The 18,330-nt window shown below is 37.0% G+C and overlaps 1 pseudogene; it reads left to right on the top strand.

Annotated features, from left to right (window-relative positions):
* Positions 1 to 13,131: 13,131 nt before the first annotated feature.
* LOC100758470 lies at positions 13,132 to 17,626 on the top strand (annotated as a pseudogene).
* Positions 17,627 to 18,330: the final 704 nt, after the last annotated feature.

Raw genomic sequence — 18,330 nt, 5'->3', positions numbered from 1 at the left:
TCTAGTTCCTTAGAGAGAGACAGCCAGCTAGTCTGTCCAGTTGGTGAACTCTCTTTTCCTCTTTGTCCACAAGAGGAAAGAAAGCCTCTGCAGGAGGGATTCTCTGTCCAAAAGTATCACAATGGAGAGCATGTGAACAATTGGCTGGACTCCTTGTGACCCAGTGGGTAGGGGTGGGTGTCAGAGCAAAGCAGAAGCTCTCACTTAGACAATGGACCATTCATACTCCATGCAAATATCCCAACTTCCATTTCTAGGGTTTTCCACATTAGAGTGTATGTAGTGTGAATGCAGGCTAACATTACCCACAACACCCAGAACAATGGCCTTGCAGGTCACTGCCATGTAACTTCGGTTTCACTGATTCTAAGTGGCTTTTGCTGGTGCCAAAGCCAAAGCTGAAATCCAGACATGGATTCTGTTTTTCCAGTTTCTTATACATTCTCTGTGCCCCTCCCTTTCTAGACTATCCCAAATGAATTTAATTCTAGCTCTAACAAACATTTTGGTAAACCAAGTGAACACTAGGTTTCTCAAAAATATGTGGTAATTACATATAGCTGCAAAACACTGTTTTGAGGAATTCTCATACTGTCTTACAAAGTGTTCACTATTGGAACAACAACAGTAGAAAACACATAAAATCATACAGGCAAAGATTGTCGCCAGGCTTGGCCTTTGTATTATGAATCCTTTGAAGTAAAAATGTCACTAGAAAAGAGTATGATTGTAACTTGTAAATTTTATGTTTCCTTTCTTCCAGTACAAAGTTGTCACAGTTGAGAGTGTATCCAATTTTAAATATGAACAACAATAAAATTCATCAGCATCCTCAGAATCTGAGTCTATCACTTGCTTTTAAAGCAGAGGCCTAACTCCCAGATAGTGGGAGTATCTTTGCCACTTTCTGCACATGTTTGAAAAATAGTAAGAATTAAATGTTACATATATCACAGCAAGTGTCTATGTGCACATTGTTTTCAGGGCTTGGGATACTCAAAAGGAGCCTTCAGTTCCAGGAATTTTGTGAATGTCTATAAAATTTTTATTATGTTTTGTTTTGTATTTAATTATAGAAATCCAGAATGGCATTTATGTCATGGAAAATATTCTATTGTAAAGGATTACATTTCAGTTAATCACATGTTTCTAAGTTCATAGTTATTAAATATCATAGGAGAAAATCCAGATGGCTGAGAATATGTTTTTATAAAGTATGCAGTGTTTATGATGAGGAAAAAAATAAAATTTTAATTTGTATCACCTACATATATTAAATATAAAAATATTGCTTTTACTTTGTAACTGATTAAATATTTCATAAGATTCTTTCATGTGATGGCACTGTGCCAAAGGACTCATGACCTCAGCTGTTGTGCATACTGAAGATTCATTATAGTAACTCATATAGGGATTTAAGCAATGTAGCCACTCTGGGAAATAGAAAATGAAGACTAGGTGTGTTTCCTCAAAGGATTCCTGATTTTAACATTCAAATAGTGAGTGCTGTCCGAGGAATGTGCTAGAGCTGAGAGAGAAACAAAGTACTAAAAGAAATCTGTGACATGAGAGGAAAAGTCTGACTTTGGTAACAGAATTGATTCCATCAACAAACAATTAATTGAAGAATTATTGTCTTAGATCCTTGTTAAAACAGAGTACCTGGATAGAGTATACATAAAGAATGTATGTTTACTTTGGTCTAGAAATGGGATGCTGAAGATACTTCCTTGTCTTCCAGGAGTGGAATTTGACTGTGTTGGCTCATATGGGAAGCAGGAGGTCAAGTGGACATGTTGTGAGAAAGTAAATAAAGCCAAGAAGTTCAACTTACCTTTAAACCAACCTGCTTGTGCAATTACTCATCCCCAGAGATAGACTTCCACAGTATGTACACTATTGGAAGTGTTGAACCCTAAGCACCGCAATCAGATCTCATGTATCAACATTACCACATGGGAAGACAAATTTCAGCATTGGTTTTGGTGTAAGCAAAACATCCGCAAACCATTAAAAAATAGAAAGAGTCCTGTAAAAGGTGTGTTTAGTCTAATGGGGTAACATAAATAATTCTTTGCTAAACTACACAAGGAGTGCCAGAGTCAAATATGGTACTAATCTTGATTAACAATAATTGTTAATCAAAATTAGCAAATGGAAACATGCGTAGGAGGTGACCAAGAGAGTGATAGAATTTCAGTCTATGAGATATGATAATAGGATAAAAGTCTGATACTATTCCTCCTACTTGATAATCAGGAGAAATGGTATGGCTTATCCTTTTACATTGTGCCCACTCAGTGTTGTGAAAGGAGGAATATCAGTGCTCTGCATAGATCCATAAGCACTGCTAATGCCACAACAGAACTTTAGGAAGACATCACTGTACCAGTAAATGTATAGCAATAGAAATAATCTGGAAGTCTTAGAGGCAGCCTCTGAAGGAAGGGTGGTATCCAAAGTAGTATCAAATGTCTACAATAAGGTCACAAAGTCCACCTCTAACAGAAGCATAACCATACACTTTCAGATGCTCCAAACCTTCTGTGTTCTCATATTTAAATAAGAAAGTTGTTATGCATTAATTTCTTAGGGCTATTTTCAATATTCAATGAATTCTTAATCTACACAGTAATGCGTAGATCCAAGATGCTCTGTACAGTTAACAAACCAAAGGCTGGGCAATGTCTTAACAACCATTACAGACTCAAATAACACAAGACCTGCACAACACTAGTCCTGTCAACTTTTCATCACAGATGGGGGAGGGGCCACAAGACCCATCCTTTCCAGAGGGATTGCTGGCAATCCATGGCTATTGAAGGTTCAGATGTCATTGTCTTCAGCAGTGCAACCATGATATATTTGTCCTAGCTCCACTAAACAACCTCCAACCCAAACTGGGACAAATAACTCAAAAACCAGTGGGTCATGCACACACATAAAAAAGCACATGAAATGCTAGGGGAACTTGCTGAGAATGAGAGGGAAGGGGATGATGTGAGCAATAGGGATAAAACCACTGATAGTCATTTTATTTTTTCAACTTTTTTAAAAATTAAATTAGAAACAGGTTTGATTTACATGACAATCCCAGTTCCCCTCACTCACCTGTTCTCCCCTACAAACCCCCCACCCCCACCCCCACCCCTGCCCAACTAAAACCCTATCTATCACATATCCTTTCTGCTCCCCCTGGATAATGAGGCCTTCCATAGGGTGTCATCAGTGTCTATCGTATCTTTTGGGATAGGGCCTAGGCCCACCCCCATGTGTCTTGGCTCAGGGAGTATTCCTCTATATGGAATGGGCTCCCAAAGTCCACACCTATGCTAGGGATAAGTACTGAACTTCTACAGGAGGTCCTGTAGATTTCTGAGGTTTCCTCACAGAAACCCATGTTCCTGGGGTCTGGATCTCTCCCATGCTGGTATTCCAGCTATCAGTCTGGGGAGCAAGAGTTCCCTGATGTTCAGGTCAGCTGTTTCTGTGGGTTTCACCAGCCAAGTCTGGAGTCCTGTGCTATTCACTCATCCTACTCTGGATCTGGGTTTCAGTTTGGTTCAGTGATTAGTTGTGTGTGCCTGCTTCTACTTCCACCAGCTGCTGGATGAATGCTATAGGATGGCATATAAGTTAGTTGTCAATCTCATTAAATCAGGCACTAGGGAAATGTCTGGAGATCTACAAAGATGACACCAGCTAATAATCTGATAGTCATTTTATAAATGTGTGAGTTGTCAATAAAAAAGCTTTTTGAGATGTCTTCTAATATCACTCTTTTTATTGAAAGGAATTGTTCATAATATATATTTTGAACATTTTCCCTTTTCCCTAATTCCTCCCAGATCTTCCTTACCTTACCAACTGAATGTGCTTTTTCTCATACTCTCTCTGTTTAAATCAACAAATAAACAAAAACAAAGGCACAAGAAACACACAAAGGGAAGACCTCACAAAAACAGAAGTCAAAACAAACAAGCAAAAACAACAAGACATAAAAGTACAAACAAAGCAAACAAGAAACAGTAAGTCTACAAAAATACCATTGAGTTTGTTTTGTGTTGCACAACTATTCCTGGACTTGGTACTGCATTGAAGTGAATACTCTAAGTGAAACTCTGCTGGTGGAAACTCATTTTTCCTTCACTAGCAAGTACTAATTACAGAAAGCTTTATGGTTATGGATAGGAGCCATCTCCACTTTCTTTTCTCAATGCTGAGACCCCATCTGGCTTAAACCTATGCACATCTTGTATGTGTTGCCACAGTTTCTTGCATTCATAAGCATATCAGTCTTCTGTCAGAAAGATGCTGTTAGAGTCATTCATAACCTCTGATTCTTACAATCTTTACACATCCACTTCTGCATAGATCCCCAAGCCTTCAGAGGAGGGCTTTGATGAAGATGTCCCATTCAGAATTAAGTGCTCTAAAATCTCTTACTTTCTGCAAATTTTCTCCTTGTGGGTCTCTGTGTTAGTTCCCATCTACTGCAAGAAGCTTATCAAATGAATGTTGAATGGTGTTCTGGTCTATAGGTGTAGCAATACATCATAAGAGATCCTTCCATTGTTATGCTCCTTTAGCAGGATAATGTGGCAGGTCTTCCCTTAGGCCCACAATCTCAGGTTCTTTGTCACTTCACCAATGTCAAGTATGGGTTCAATCTCACATAACCAGAAAGTAGTTTGTTTTTCCCATAACATTTGTGCCACTATTGTACCAATATATTTTACAGTCTCATCACTGTTTTAGGTCTCAGGATTTGTAGCTGGGAGAGACTAACTATTGGCTTTCTCTTTTGGTAACTTGTAGAGTAACTTCCAATACTATAAATGTTTCTCAGTGGGGATGAAGAATCTAGTAAACAATGCCATAAATTTGAAAGCGTATTATCAGTGGCTTAGGCTTCATTATAGTTCTGGTTCTAATTCCTTTTCTCTGAAGCAAACAAGATATTAAAGATAAGAGATTAGAGTACAACTTTCTGAATGAAAGTGAACCAGTAAATTATAGAATATATAAGAGACTGACTGAAAAACGATGTTTTAGTGTTGTAGAAGAAAACAGAGTCCCTAGCAGTCACAAAAAGTTATTCTGCAAAGTTTGTAAAGCTCTGTAGTCGGCCAGGTATTGGACTGCCACATAGATGTTAAAAATGATTTTCTGGAGCTTTTAAAAACAAAGAATTCCCTTCCAAAATTCAGAATGTATTTTGTTAAGAGGTAAGAAAAATTGAAGACATGGAAATAACTCAATTACAAACACAGTGAGAGATTTACTAGTCAGAAACTTGTTTCCAATAAATCAGGACTAGTTAAAAGAATGGACACTGTAACTATTCCAGATGGGAGACAGGAAAAGGTAACTTGGAAACTATTATTTTATATTAGAAGGAAACATCTGTAGTGGGCCAGTATCATGAGGATTCAGAATAAGAGGGGATATCTAATAGATCATTGATAAATATAATTATCGTTGGCTTCAGACATATTTTTCTAAAGAAATTATGGTTCACTTTATATAGGTTTGTATATAAAAACCATAATCTGGAACCAGATGTGCCCTCATCCTGAGTATCTTCATTTCTAGACTCAATCTGTAGACTGAACTGAAAAATATAAAAGCAGATCAGAATGAAATGCATATATAAACATACAGTTGGCATCTCATGAAGAGATTTTGTTTGCTGTGATCATCTGTGTAAATGTGACTCATTTTTCTCCTTATAGATTTTCATGAAGAGTATTTATCTGTAATGTTTTGTGTAGGCAGGGTTTGTTTCTTTTTCTCCTAACTCAGTTAATTGCGTCATAAGTACTTCATAGATATTTACATTTTGCCACTGGGTCGATTTCTTTTTTTCTAAAATATACTAGCAAAAGTTTGATGATGGAAATCTTCCTAGTGTTTCTTTTGTATGGTATGATTTTATTTTATCCTTGATTGCAAAAGATCACTTTCTGGGTATACATTTATAGTTGAAACTTAGTTCTTAAAAACTACTCTTAGAAAATATTCCAATGTTTTCTAGTTTCCATTGTTTCTGGTGGAAAATAAGCTGCCATTCTGAGTGCTCTTTCTTTGTAGGTAAACTTGTTTTCCCCTACTGGCTGAGTTTAAGATTTAAATTTCAGTGTCAGTATGTCTAGGAAAAGATTTCTTTTTATTTGTTCTTGGCTTTCTATCTCTGCCTGTGAAATATCAATTTTTTTCCTTGCTAGATCTTCAAATAATACCTTTGTCAGTAATTGATAACCTTTATATACTAGGTATACATGTAAAGTAAGAAAGCTCATTCTCATCTTGAAGTTTTATTCCAGATTTTTTCATTGCATGTTTACCAGTAACATAGTTTCTTCATGGATGTCTTTCTTCTTGCTTTTGAAATTTCCATTTATATTTTAATTATAATATTTACAATAATGTGTTGTAAGGACCTAAAGTGCAGAGAGTCTGGAATAAGAGACTTTGCAAGCATTCGATCTATACTTAATTTCTAAGACTTGCTATCACTAAGATAGTGAAAAATCGCTTTTGGATTTATTTATGATTATTATGCATTGAAATGATAATGCTTATATATTATGTTAAAATATGTTAAGATTATGTTCACCTGTTAATTTGTGGTTTTAGCGAATTTAAAAGTTAAATTATGCTTGTGGCTCTTATAACAAATGCAGTAGAAAGCATGTTAGCTTTACTTAGCACTTGTAGGTCCCCTGGGATGATTGCTGTACATAAAGAATAATACCATTAAATATGAACATTATTTCATAAGCTTGCAAAGAAAAATGATAAGTGAGTACTGTGAACAGACTCTAACTCTTTCCCCATAATTTGCTTTAGTAGGAGATGGATTTGCTTCTGTTTCTGTTTCCAAATATCAACATTCCCTTTAAAATGTCTGGTAATGTAGATCTGCTTACATCAGGGATTAAAAAAAAAAACCAAGTCAAATTTGATTAATATCCATTCAGAAAAACATTACTATATTAAAGCTTCTATGACTTTGAATATTATGTACCAACATGTATGACATTTAAATTAAGGTTTAATTCCATATGTGAGCTAAAAATACATTCCACACAAAAATGGTGACAGCAGAAGGAGAGGAGTCTATGGAAAAGCTCATTAATGTGTGCTAAATTCCAATTAGGTGGTAGCAAAAAGCTCTGTTCAGCTACTGAATATTAGCATAACTGCTAGCAACAAAAATACGCTGTGCATTTAAACAGCTGTGAGATAAGAGTTTGAAAGTTCCCACTATAAATAAATGGCAAATACCTGAAAAAGTTTAAGTAGTACATGTTAAACAAAATGTGAATGTATCAAAACATCACTTGGTATTTCATTAATATGTGTAGTTTGTGTTTCAACTAAAGAAATTTCAACAGTTGAAAAATGTTAAAAGGAAGGTAGATATGTTAAGTATAGTAACATTTAAAAATTATTTGACACAATAATTCTGAACTAGAATAATGACTATATTTTAATATATATATATATAGCAATATTATATTATATATATAGATAGCAAACACAAAGACCCGAGTTTGTTCCACAGAACCCACGTGAAAAATCAGGGCACGGTGTCACACAACTGCAGTCTCAGCACTGGGAGGTGGATCTCTGATGTCTACTTATTAACAGTCAATCTATTGCTAGGCATCTATTCTCTTTCTTCTCAATCTCTGTCTCTCTCTCTTGTTTTTGTGTGGTGGAAACTGTTAAAACAGAGGTAGCCCAGGAAGTTTATAATAAAGAATAGTCATTGTTTTACTGTTTGTAAAGCTTTAAAGCATGCCCAATTTTTCATTATATTTAATAAACTGTCACACTGTTTTCTAAGGAAAAAACTGTATATAGTTTGAGAGAGATTAAGATTTTGTCATTTTCCAGACTTTCACAGTGGATATTATGATAGATTCACACTGAATAAAATGCCATCGCCTTGAGTTTCATGGAAGTGGTGTTGTTGAGTGGGAACAAGGGAGTCTTGCAAAGTGTGAGTCGCTCCATCCATTCATCACATCTGTGTTGCTGTTGAGAATACATCGTAGTTATTGACAGTTGAAAGCCAAGGGAATTTATTTGAAATTACAACTGATTTTTTTCACTTAGTTATCATTTTTGAAACCTACATTTCAGCAGAAACACTAAGGAAAGCTCTGACTGAGTCAGTAGCAGAATCAGGGCAACGTTGGGTTGAATGAACATTTCATAGACATAACCAATAGGCTTTGCAGTGTATGAAGGAACAAGAATGCACTCATTTGATGAAATAAGATGAAATAAGACTAACAGTTCAATATTCCATTTAGTGACCTACTCTGTAAGGGACCGGAAAATCAATTATTTAATCAGAAAACTTAATTACATTTAAGTCAGTTCCTCATCAAAAGCCCAGTGACTAGATTCTAAAATAATGGTTATATTATGTCCTACCAGTCTATAAAATGAGATGGCACATCAAGGATTTTATAATAAATTAGACTAGTGCACATTAATTATTACATTTGGACATAGATTAGGGCCTGGATCTTTATATAGACATACAGATTACTTTCCAGTTTAACAAGACTTCAGGATTCTTATCTATAATCATACTCTACAGGCCAGCCTCTCTCCTTACATTTATGAAGTTAAATGGTTTCTGGTGCTTTAGCTTTTGTTCTAATTTATGTAAGTATATGTGAAATAGAGCACTGCACTGAGGTCTCTAGGATCAAGTTGCTAGAGTGTTTCTGTGTCCTGATAGTAATATTTGTAGAGATGTACTTTTGTAAAATTTTTAATACATTGTCTGCATCATACACTAACTTATATGCAAACTTTACCCATCTTTTCTTTACGTGTTTTCTTTCACTTCTCTTAGTTTACAAATGATGCCCTACTAGATTTTCAACTCTTCAATTTCAAATTACATATCACTTGCTCAGATTTAAGGTTATGATGATGCAGTTGCCTTTAAGAATTTTTCTGCAACTGCTATTTTTTCCTATAACTGTAAGCCTCAATTCTAGATGGGAAAGTCATGTTTAATTTCTAAACATATAAGAAAATACATTTCATATTTCTAACTCTTCATTTAGCACAAGATATATTGAGATGGGATGGATAATGCACTGGATATTTAACCATAAAAATTATTTGTAAATGTTTATAGTACCTTTGACAATTTGTTACCACTATGATGCTACATGTTTTTTCATACATTTTAATTTATGTTTAAAAAATTTTATTATGTATACAATGCTCTGCCAGCATGTGTCCCTGCTTGTCAGAATTGAGCAGAAGATCTCATTACAGGTCTTTGTGAGCCACCACGTAGATGCTGGGAATTGAACTCAGGACCTCTGGAAGAGCAGTTGGTGCTCTTGACCTCTGTTGACTGAAAGGGCAAGAAGAATGAAAATGGAAAAGTGTACATTTTTCTTCCACTGCTTTTGAAGAGCAAACCCTGCTTATGTAGACACAAAGCTTTGTAATGTTTACAGATCTTACTGGGGTCTTTGATCATGACCAGCCATAGTTGGTAGAAATTAATCAAAGCCCATTTTTAATAAACACCAGCTACCTCTGGATTAGAGATTTGTACTTCATTTTTTCCATTCCCCTACTGTAGTCTCATACCTTATTTCTACCACACTGATGATCACACTTTTCAACATTCATTAATTTATTCAAGAATTATTGATCTCCAACTATATACACAGAAGCATTTTAAGAGCCAACAATGTTCCAGGTGGTGGTGGCACCTGCCTTTAATCTCAGCACTCAGGAAGCAAAGGCAGGTGGATCTCTGTGAGCTCAAGATCAGCCTGATCTGCAGAGTGAGTTCTAGTATAGGCTACAAAACTACAGAGAAAGCCTGACTTGAAAAAAGAAGAGCCAAGAACCAAGAATGTTTGCAGAAGATAAACATGTCACCCATATACATCCACATGTGCTTTTTAAAAACTCAATTTAATAATGTTTTCAGGCATGAGCATATATGAGGGGTTACTGACTAGATCACCAAGGACCAGGTCCTACAACTCTGAAAATAATGACTGTTACTCCCCAGAAGCCATTAACTGCTCATAGTTCCTTAGCTAGAGGTGAAGCTTCACAAGCTTGTCCCCAGCCCTTTAGATGGGAAGGCAAGAGTTAAGAAAGGAAGACCACTTAGTCCAAATTTATGTTAGGAGTTTGATGGTTTAAAAAATGATCCTAGGCTGGGGAAAGGAGAAAGGAGTAGGGTGCTGGACTATGGGAGATGAATGAGGAGGAAGAAAGGTTGGGTGCAGGAACTAACTTTATTAGGTAGGAGCAAGCAAAGTTGGCATGCTATTGCATATAAGGTGACTATAAATAAGAACAATATTGGGTACATTATGAAAGTCAAGAATCATGGATTCCAAGTGTTCTCAGCCTAAAACAGTAAACAGTGTTTGAGTAGGAGGATAAGTTTAACTGACTTAAACATTACACAATATATGTATATCAAAATCACACAATACCATTAGCATGTACTATTTTATATATCTCTTTATATGAAATAAAAAGTCTTTTATTAAAGTGGATAGAGGACTGAAAGATGACCCAGTAGTTAACAGTATGTACTACTCTTACTGTTTGAGTCCTAGCACTCATGTTAAAGGGTTCAAAAGGCTTGTATCTCAAGCTTCAGAGAACCTGACGTCATTGTCATGATTCTGTGGGCACTTCAGTAACATGAACACACACACACACACACACACACACACACACACACACACAGAGAGAGAGAGAGAGAGAGAGAGAGAGAGAGAGAGAATTAAAAATAAATTGAAATTTAAAACAAAATACATAGCAAAACTACTCTCTTTAAAAAGAGGATGTAGCATATATTTTAGAGAACTTAGCTACATTGGTTCATGTTATATGCCAATGACATGCAAAGATGTGGAGTGGAAAATATCAAATAAAGATGCCATTAAGGTTTCTTCCTGGGTGCATAGAGAATGGAATTCTGGGAGCAGGAGATGTTCTAGTGCATCAGCTTCATTTTGATAAAAAAATTCACATGTGCCACATTTAATGCCATGTTTTCTTAGTTACTTTGCTTAGAATGAAGGCAAAACTTTTCCGGTATTCCCTCAACTTGACAGTTGTAGCAGGATTTTGCCAGGTACCAGGGATTGAACCTACAACTGTATGCTTGCCAGGGAAACACTTGACCACTGAGCCACACTCTCTCTAGAAATTGCAGCCAGGATGTTAAGGACTAAGAGTTACTACTAGCAGAATCTTGGTGCACACTTAATTTTAGAATAACTTGTATAGTAACTACAGAAGATCTCAAAAACTGTGCAAGAAATCAAGTGGGGTGATATCATTAAAGTGTTGAAAACAGATATGTCATGTGAACCAGGAAGCTATGAATCAGGAAGGCATAGTTTAAATGAAACATGCCAGTCAAACAGAAGCCAAGAATAATGTCACAACAAACTTTACACTTTGTTTGTTAGGAAGAAGCAATGATATGAGGCAGAAATAGAAAATGAACAAGAGACTAGAAGTCTTTGAAAGTTATCAAAATCAGTTAACCACAACATGTATTTTTACTATTTTTTTGTAGTTCTCCAAAGCGAGTATAATGTATTTATATACAAATGCATTTGTAGCACACACACACACACACACACACACACACACACACACAATATATATATATATATATATATATATATATATATGCAAAATATATCAAAAACGATCACCTAAAATTACAAGAAGTAGCAATGGTTACATTGCCATAGGAGAGTAAGTAAAGTTCTTTCCACCCAAAGTGTTCAAGCAGTCAATGCTTGTTTTCTAGGCTTGATGACATTGATTAACTCAGAATTTTAAGAAAGAATAAAAAGAGCAGAGAAATTTGACATTATAAATGTCAGTAAGTGTATACTCCTAGATGTATTTTTTTACCACTAAAGTAAAATCATTTATTTTTTAAAAAACCTACAATTGTATTTATAATAATTATAGTTTGTTGGGTTTAAGCATTATTTTCCAAAAGCGATGGTAAATCATTTATGAAAAAATAATTCAAATTCAGGTCTATGATTGGGGCTTTAAATTATTTGTTTTGTTGCCCTTAGACCTCTGTGCTGAATTTACAAAGTTTTGGGGTAGGAACAATATAACAATGCTTTATCAGGACTGCAATCTTTACTTATAAAACATAAAGGAAATAATCTCCAAACAAAGCTGTAAAGATAAATATTTCCAATAAGCCAACTGCTTCCACCACAATGTTAGGACCCAAAAAATAACACACAGTGACTTATATTAATTACAATGCTACTGGCCAATTGACTAGGATTTCTTATATGCTAGCTCACTCTTAATTATCATAAATCTATATATTTTATAAGACTTGTTTTATTGAGAATGTCTTCTGCTGGTGTCCTCTTCCCAGGATCACAGGGCTGCTCCACAGAGAGGAGGAGGAAGAGGAAGAGCAAGAGGACGATTTCCTATTTGTCCCTGCTCACATTCTGAGTCTGCCTGCTTAGTTTACAATAAGACTCTGTGTGTAATTCTGGGCACCCACTTGGCAGCAAGGTTTGGGCGGATGGAATAAAGACTTACTGTTACAAAATGGTGTCAGTGAGTGGGATCACCCCAAGGTTCCCAGAGAAATCAGTGAATCTGCTGCTGCAACATGCCCTGTTGAGCCACTGTGCATCATCAGAATACCTTCCATGTGCTTGCGCGGTCCCCTGCTCTTGGGGGTGGACTCAGCGGTACTCCTGAGACAGCCTGCAGCCCTCGAGAGTTCTAGTTAGGATGTTGAGCTCTTACCGCAATGAGCAGCCAATCAATACAAGCCATGAGCCACCATGCACCATGAGCTGAGGGGAACCAGGGCAGCTGGTGGTAGTGTTACGAACTTCCAAATAAACTTCACAAAGGCTTAAAAAGGGATTTTAGCAGCAATAGAACAGAGACAAGTATGACATTCTCAGGTGGTCTCTGTGTTGCTAGAGACAAGCAGTGGTTCCTTTAAGAGAGGTTTCCTGATTCAGCAAAATTGGAAATAACCACAGGGTTCCTTTTAAGAGGCCCAGCTAGCTCAGTCAGTAGAGTATGAAACTCTTAATGGGTTCATGCCCCACGAAGCTGGCAGTGGAAGTGACAACATCTCCAAGCCGGCAGCATGCTCCTTGGTGGCAGCATAGACCAAGGCAGTAAGCACATCTCTCAGAGCTGGTAGTAAACTTACCTCTGCCATCTTAAAAGACAGTGGCTAAGAAAATCGCTGCTTTAATTTTGGCGGTGTTGTTTAACAGTTAAAAGACTGTGTGGCCAGAAAAAGGTAAAGATTCACAATAATGACAGATTCAGATGAAAAATCTCTAACGGTTTACAGTGTGCTTAAAAATATATGTAGGCTTGTGAGAGAAAAAGAAACAGGAGAAAATAGAGTGACTGGGTGTGGTGGCACATGCCTTTAATCCTAGCACTCCAGAAGCAGAGGCAGGCAGATTTCCACAGAGAAACCCTGTCTCAGGAAAAAAGAAACAAAAGGAAATAAAAGAAACAGAATAATAAAAAATCCACATAAAGATGGAAAATACTCAGAGTCTGGATACTTATATGCTATATTGTTGTCTAAATTGTTTTATTGCTGAGAAAAGAGTTACAGCTGCTAAAATACATTTCATTATAAGTGCTGCTGAATTAATCCAACTTATACATTTTAAAAATGCTTTGACTTCAAAATTTAAGTCTAAGGACAGGCTACTTGGGAAAAGATTTCTTGCTTGTGTTTCCTCGTGTTCCAGACTAACATAGTTTGATCAAGCAAGACCCCCTGAAGCAGTGGCCCAATTGATCCTACATCCACACAGCTGAGTTGATGCAATTATAGAACATTACAGCCAGGATTTCTGGGTTTTCTCAGAATCCCCATGACATAACCCCCAACCAGCAGGAAGCAATTTGGAGTGAACGATGCTCAAATTCCCAAATATTGTTTATAAATGTTTGTTTTCATTTAAATGGGTTGGTTATAAATGGTAATGAAAACCCTTGTTTTTATTTAGACAGAGAAGAGGAGATGATGGGGGAGGACCTGCTGTGATATGTTTGTTTTATTGGTTGATAAATAAAGTACTGTTGGCCAATAGGAAAGCAAGTTAGTCAAGACTAGGAGTCAAGGAGGATTCTGGGAAATGTAGTAAGGAGAATTCTTCTGGTCCAGGCAAGAAGTGACATAGCAGGCAGACTGAGAATATAAGCAGGAAATCACTCTCTTGCCCTTGCTCTTCTCCTGCTCTCTTCTCTACGGATCTGCATGTGATCCTGAGAAGAGGTACCAGTAGAAGGTATCCTCGATAAGTCTTATAAAATATATAAATTTGTGATAATTAAGACCGAGCTAGCATATAAGAAATCCTAGTCAATTGGCCAGCAGCATTGTAATTAATATAAGTCACCTTGTGTTATTTTGGGGGTCCTAACATTGCATTAGAAGCAGGCAGCTTGGGGGAGAGATTTATTGTTACACAAAGCATGTTCAATTGCATAAGAGAAATGACATCATACGAGGAAGAAAAGGATCAAGGGAAGAAATGGCATTTGAGAACATAAGGAACAATTACTGTAAATCCTAAATGACATTAAAATGATTTGTCAGTTCAACCAGTTTAAGAAAACAGTTTGACAAGTTTTGAAGTTGACAAAAGTTGCATGACTACATGAGGTAGGTCTTCCCATCCATCCATCCATCCATCCATCCATCCATCCATCCATCCATCCATCCATCCATCCCAGAAAGAACCTAGGCTGTGTTGGCCACCACCTGGGGCAAATGGAATAATCCAACTCTCTGACTTCCCTGTATTTAAAATGATGATACTTTTTCATTATGGATTATGGATTTTCTCAGCTTGGTTTTTCTTTTCATAAACATTGCACTATACATTGTTTTGGTACAGGGCATTGTCCTAACCTTCATGTATTACATGTGTTAAGTACATCACTCTCAGCCTAGCCCTACCTATAAAGGGCATTCCCACAAAGTTCTTGCTGAAAGCTTTATTGTTTGTGCTGTTATACTTGCAAAACCAAAAATAAATTCAACACATGAAAAAATGGGACTCCAAATTACTGCTATTTTATATTCAGTTAAGAATATGAACCTTCACATACTAAAAGAAGGATGCTTTGAAAGTAATTCATATAGGAGCTTTTGTTTCATTATGAAAAAACAGCATTTCTTCCCATGAATGAAATAGGGAGCCAAGAACAATGAACAGCTAAGGGGTAGGCTTGTCTCTGTGGAGAACAATGAACAGTAAATATGTTACCAGCCAGACAGGATTTTGCATCCTCCTCTTCCTATTGATGATGCAGTGGGGAAAGAAGCTGAAGGTTTCCAACCCTGCATAGTTTGTTATAGTCTGCCTTGTCCTAAAGGAACTGTGAAGAGCAACCAAAAAGACACAGGCATGAGTCAAATGCGTATACAATGGGAGAAATAACCATGCTTGAGAGAAAAGCCTCTCAGATTTTTAACTGGGTATGCACTGTCAAATGAATGTTGCTCTATTGTACAATGGATGGCAAAGATGCCTATCTGTCTTCTTTCATGGACTGTCTGATTCCCCATTATATCATTCAAAACACAGCAACTGAGAAATAGAGTTTTTAAATTCCATTTTTGAGATTATAATGTAGTTACAACATTTATCCCTCCCCTTTCCTCCATCCAAGCCCTCCACACCTCTTTTATTTACTGTTAGCACACATAAATATGCATATGTGTGTGTGTGTGTGTGTGTGTGTGTGTGTGTGTGTGTGTGTGTGTGTGTGTTTCTAACTATAACCTGCTTGGTCTGTATAACCTTACTTGTATGATTATGCCATTTGGCTGCCTGTTTGACACTGGACAACCAATTGGTGTGCTCTATGGAGAAGACCACCTCTCCCACTCCCAGATCTCTTTAATTGCCTACAATTCTTTATGATAGGAATGAGGTCTTGTGGGCTTTTCTTTGTCCACTATGGTGTGCTCATTGTTCAGGAAGTCATGCTGGCAAGACTTTACATTTGTAGCTTCTGATGGTATTAGGAGGCAATTTCATACCATGCTCCCTGATCCTCTGTCTCTTACACGCCTGTTCCCTCATCTGCAGTGTTCCATGAAGCTTAGTTGTGGGAGTGTTTCTTTGTAGAACCCACTGGGACTGGGTTCAACAACTCTGCAATTTGGTTGGTTGTGATTATTTTTTATAGTTTTCCTGTTGCAAAGAGGGGTTTCCCGGGTGAAGGGTGAAGAGTACAATTATCTGTGGGTATAAGGACAAATGTTGATAGACTGTTGTTGATGATTATGCTGGTTTAGTAAAGTAGTGTTTGCAGAACCTCTTCTAGTAACAGTGATTTCACTAGCATAGGGTACTTTGCTAGGTTTCTGGTACCAGACATGGTTTCCCACTTGTAGAGCAGGTCTTAAGTCTGATTAGAGAGGTGTTGACTGGTGGAATGTTATTTGTCTCACTAGTTTATTCTTAGGGTTACCATGTATGCTGATCATCGATGTGGAAAGCAGTTTTTTTTTAAATTAATTACTGAGTACAAATTAGCTACTAAGGTAGTTTCTTCTAATCTATTCTAAATTCAGAAATACATTTAATTTAAAATGTCTGCAGAATAATATGGTTTAATATATTCTAAGTAGTCCCAAGTTAGTAGACCATTAGCCTAAGACATTATGAGGAGATCATACTTCATTAGCTTTAGTTAGGTTCTAATTACATCTAGGATAGTTGACGACATGAAAGAAGTCATTAACTTTATCTCTATTGTGATACATGTTCAAGTGTACACCTTTGGATTTGCCTTGTTTTTATTTGGGGAAGAAACATGGCGGGAACACTTATTTCAGTAGAGGTTCATTTGCCTAAGTAAATAAAGAGAAAGCCAATGATGGGGAAAACCAACTTCAAGTTCTAAGTAACTTGACACTGTGCAGAAGTTCTCAGCATGAAGACTTCTATTTGGTAGCAATTGTGGAGGATTGGTGTGTTGTGGGAGGTTGGTATGGCACAGACTTACAGCATTGGCCTGTGTGCACAGCTATGAAACAGAAGAATAGTTGTCAGAAACCAAAAGAGGACTTGGGTTATGGTTAGCCAAAGACACATCCAAATTCTGCAGATAAGACCCTTCTGAAAGAGAAGGTGAAGTTGGAGGATCAGTTGAGAGAGACCATGGAAAACTACAATCAAGCTTTGGCAGATATCGAGAATCTATGGCCAAGTTGCGTGGCATCCAGAGCTTCTTCAAGGTCTTGTTGGAGGTTGCAGACATCTTGGAGAAGGCAACCCCAAGTGTTCCAAAGGAGGAGATGAGCAACAACGGCCCTCACTTGAAGAGCATATGGGGCTTGGGATAACTGAAGTCCAGAATCAGGAGGTGTTTATAAAACATGGCTTGCTCAGGCTGACCCTTATGACCAGGAGGCCTCATTCCAAGTTCCTGAGGAGGGGAACGGCCAGATGCTGTGGTACTAGTTAGTAAGGTGGACTACAAGCTCCACAGATGCATCCTGAGGCCAGCTCTAGTAGGGATGCTGAAGGAAGTGTAACTGCCTCCCTTAGGACTCTGGATTTTTTAGGTCCCTTGCTAGAACTTCAAAGGAAGGCTTGTATTTTCTTATCTGTGAACACATTTGACACTTTCCCAGCCTTGCTGGAAATCTTAAGGAAGCTATGCACAACTTTAAGCTGCTTGCACACTGTGTCAAAGGTTCTGAGAAGGCTAGTCACTGAGTCTAGTGCCACCTACTTCAGAAGAGGACCAGCAGGGCCTCAGGAGTAGCATCACTAACACTGTATCTGTTGCCTCTGGTGATTGATAAGTACTTTACACAAATGAAAGGTCTTTGGCTACAAAAGAAAAAAAAAAGAAAGACAAGAAAGACTTCCATCTAGTGAGAGTATCTGAGAAATTGGTATCAGGCTTTGAACAGATCTTCAGTTACACGAGTTTTTGGTGAGGGAACTTTCCTTACTTCATGTATAATAAAGGAATAACTCCTAATGGAGCTTCTCAATTTTTGAAACAGTCCAACCAAGGTTGTCAAGTGTGCACTGTAAAGCAAGTTCACAAAAGATGTGACTTCTATCTCCCATGTATTCTTAAATGCTCTTTTCATCATTGGCAAATCTTTAATTTACTTTAGTACCCTTTGTTTTCATTTCTTTCTAAATTATCCTTTTCATCTAGAATTTCTGGTTTTGTAATATATTAAAAACTCTTCCCTTTGTCTCCAAATTGTTTGTATGTAAA

The sequence above is a fragment of the Cricetulus griseus genome, chromosome 2, assembly GCF_003668045.3.
Source record: "Cricetulus griseus strain 17A/GY chromosome 2, alternate assembly CriGri-PICRH-1.0, whole genome shotgun sequence".
Taxonomy (NCBI): domain Eukaryota; kingdom Metazoa; phylum Chordata; class Mammalia; order Rodentia; family Cricetidae; genus Cricetulus; species Cricetulus griseus.
The sequence above is the reverse complement of the archived record's forward strand: the minus strand, read 5'-3'. Positions and strand labels throughout refer to the sequence as shown.